General features: G+C 42.1%; 1 long non-coding RNA gene across 1 annotated transcript; it reads right to left on the bottom strand.

Moving 5' to 3' along the window:
* Positions 1 to 141: 141 nt before the first annotated feature.
* LOC123958953 lies at positions 142 to 695 on the bottom strand. The gene is made up of 2 exons (XR_006822187.1): positions 597 to 695; positions 142 to 428 (listed from the first exon to the last, which is right to left on the bottom strand). It is a non-coding gene; the product is annotated as an uncharacterized LOC123958953 (long non-coding RNA).
* Between the last annotated feature and the right edge of the window lie 3,040 nt (positions 696 to 3,735).

Here is a 3,735-nt window from a genome sequence, read left to right as displayed (position 1 = left end):
GCTATGTGATGAAATTGGGTAGGATTTGCTTCCTGCGCCCTTCCAATCCTCTTGCCTACTGATTCTGAACTTGTAACACCCCTCTTTGGTTCAGAAATTGACCAACCAGTGGTTAAAAATAAGTGGGCAACACCAGCAAGCTGTGCAAAATATAGCCTCCAAGTTTATTAATGCATTTAAGGAAATAGACAAAAGAGTTAAAACAAGGCTGAAGCTAAGAAAGCTAAAAGTCTCAGTGTCATTTAAGCCAAACAACATGTCAAGTACTGGTCTGCTGCCGTTGGTCAGTTGTGGCCTCCTCACTGCTTGGGGCCTCTGTTAACTCCACTAAGTGGCTGTGGCTCTGCACCATGCAACTCTCCAGACTGCGACCCAGCCGTATGCCACACTTTCTGGGATACCAGCAGCAGCCTCAGCATACCCGCACACTGCTCACAGGAAACAAGCAGAAAACTCCATTTATACAACAGCAATTCCACATGACAGACACTGCCAACAGCCCACATAACACATATATCTATATATATCTATCTCTATATATAGATATCTATCTATCTATATAATATATATATATATATATATATACATACACACACCCAAGGAAGAAGACATTCAGCATATCACAACAAGCAGAAAACGCACTGAGCCTAGTGTGTGGCAGGTTAAATGACTGCAGACTGGAGGTCACGCCCAAGCACACCTGTCTGCCATCAGCCCATCCCCATGCAATCAACCCATATGAAAACCACACCCCAAGACACACTCACTCTAGGTGCTCACCCATCACACTATGGCCCAATCCCAATGTCCACCCTCACAGACTCACAGACTTTGAGGTGTGTTCCTGGGAAGTCCGTGAGGGCTTAGGGCTGTCCCACTGTCAAATCGTCAAATATTGTCTCGCGGACATTTTTAGCCCTTTACAGATCCTTTTCGTAAGTCTGCATTTCTGCAGACTTTGGCTGAGGGAATTGCCCACAGTTCATAGCGGTATGACGTGAAACACGGGGGTTACCAGGAGAAGCCCGGAAGAGAGAGAAATTTCACAGCAAATCCATGTTATAAGAGAAGAAGAAAACAGTAAACAAACAAGCATCAACACCTACGCTGATGTTAAAATTGTTGAAAGTTTTCTTAACTTAGGATGGTACATAGAACAAATGAAGTCAGAGGAATGCAATCACCTTATTACACACTTAGTTTATTCAACTATTTATTTTAGTTTTTGCTTAATAATGCTGTTTGACTAACAACAGTGTATTGATTATTGACAAATACATATTTACATTTACCTCTGCTCCACTCTGTAGGGCAAGAGCCTGCAGGACTTAAAAATCAGGCAAAAACATAAAATAAAACGTGTGCAATGTGTTTCAGCGTCATAAAGGTAACGTGATAAAGTGGCAAAGGGCTGTCCCGTTCCTCTTTACAGCATTTAGAGCCCTTGCAGCCTCTTAAACTCAATCACTTTGTGACGTCAGTAAGTCTGTGAGGGTTCAGGGCTTAGGGCTTAGGTCACATGACCAATTTTTTCTATGGTTGCCTTGAAACAAATCAGATCCAAATCAGAAGCCCTGGATGAACAGGGATGTCCGTCTCCTGCTGAAGGCCCTAAACACTGACTTTAAAACGGGAGATGGACAACCCTACAGTACAGCCAGAGATGACCTGAAGCGGGCATCAAGAAGGCAGGCACCGCTACAAGCTGAAGGTTGAGAAGCACTTCAACTCCAACACCCAACGTATGTGGCAAGGCATTCAGGTCATCAGTGATCACAAGCCCACCAACCCCTCCCTCCTTTCCTCTGATATCTCCTTCCTCAATGAGCTTAACAAATTCTACGCTCGTTTTGAGAAGGACAACGAAGTACCTTCAACCAAGGTAGGGCTGACTTCTGACCACCAACCCTTAACACTCTCCCCCCCACTGATGTCAGGGCAGTGTTGAGCAGGATCAACGCTCACAAGGCTGCAGGCCCTGACTGCAGCTCTGGACATGTGCTCAGAGTATGTGCTGAGGAGCTGGCGGGGGTCCTGACGGACTTGTTCAACATGTCCTTAGCCCATGCTTTTGTGCCAGCCTGCTTCAAATTCACCTCCATTGTGCCAGTGCCAAAACACTCCACTCCAACTTTCTCAACCAGTGTTGGAGGTAACGCGTTACAAAGTAATACGTTACTGTAATCAGATTACTTTTGTCTGTAACGCAGTAATGTGACGCATTACTGTTGATAACTTTAATCAATCAATCTATAGCCATGTTTCCATCCAATTGTCATGCAAATTTTAAGCGTACTTTTGAAATGTCGCAAAAAAGAACAAAAAAAGGAATATGTGCGTTCCCATCAGCTTGTTTAGAGTGAATAAACAAGGCTACGGCAAGCGTTGTTACGTCAGTAGTTGACGTTACACATGGCTGTAATAAACAAGACGTTCCAAACCAGAAACAAAACCAGTTGCTTGAACCTCATGGTCATCTTAGAAAGATGGAGAGAGGTCCTCAGAAATGTGTTTCAAGCAGGCAAACTCTTACCAGCCATGTCTCTGCACGTTATGGGAATATCCGGTGTTTTGCATGCCTCCCGAGAATTGCATGCAACTCCAAATAATGCTTTTAAATGCTATAATATCCTTTTTGGGGTTCAATGGGGATAAATGATTCTAAGTATTATTCTATGATCGTTTAGAGTCGTTAATATTTTATTACACTCAGTAGAAGTAGCATTCATTGAGAACACTGTTTGATCAATGTGCGGAGCAAAGTATCTGAAAAGGACCTTTAAGAGGTGAATGCATAATTCGGCAGAATGAATGATGAAGGTTACCTGCCGAGATTTGAATCCACCTCTTTTCTTAGCACAAATGAGCGTTACCAGCTGTGAGGTGCATGGAATTATCGCAGATATGCAGAACTCCGCACAACCGGGCAAGAGGCCGACAGAAGAAACAGCTGATCAGACGTGAGTTACAAGTTCGGTACGTCAGAACTTATTCGGAAAAAGTGTTTCTATCTCCCATTTAGCGCATTTACTCTTTTTCGACAAAGGCAAAAACCACCTCAAAAACTTTATTGTGAAATTAAGGATTTTTTTTCAAATTTTGCCGTTTCCATCAACCTTTTCTAATGCGATACTTCAAAATGCGCATTGAAAAACGTTGATGGAAACACGGCTAATCAATCATTTATTATTTGTCCCAAAAGGGCAATTTGTGCTGAAGCAGGCATATTAACACAACACAGAATAAAGGAAAATATAACATTCAATATAATACAAAAACAGAAACACACACACTCACACACACACACACACACACACACACACACAACAGTGAACCTATACACTGGATTCCTCACACCAATACAACATTGGTCGTCCTAGCTAAAAACAAAGGCACTGACAACTATAAAATATATGCATGCCCATCACACTACTAACATTCTGCACTACAGCAATTATCCCACACTACGATATATTTTGCGCAACTTTTACCCTAGATAAAATATAACCCTACAGATAAAATCCCACAGATAGGATTTACTTATCTCAGTTCCAAAAAAAACCAAAAAAACAACAACAATAAAAAACTAGCTAAACTAAACAGCTACATAGTTGCCTCAATCTCTTATTGGCATGGTCAGCGTCAACCATCCCCTCAACATCAATAAGGTGGCTACCTCTTTCTGCTATTCGCATTTAAAGCTTGAATGGAGACAGGAATGAAGGAGTTCTTATA

Source organism: Micropterus dolomieu, linkage group LG20 (genome assembly GCF_021292245.1).
Source record: "Micropterus dolomieu isolate WLL.071019.BEF.003 ecotype Adirondacks linkage group LG20, ASM2129224v1, whole genome shotgun sequence".
Lineage (NCBI taxonomy): Eukaryota > Metazoa > Chordata > Actinopteri > Centrarchiformes > Centrarchidae > Micropterus > Micropterus dolomieu.
The sequence above is the reverse complement of the archived record's forward strand: the minus strand, read 5'-3'. Positions and strand labels throughout refer to the sequence as shown.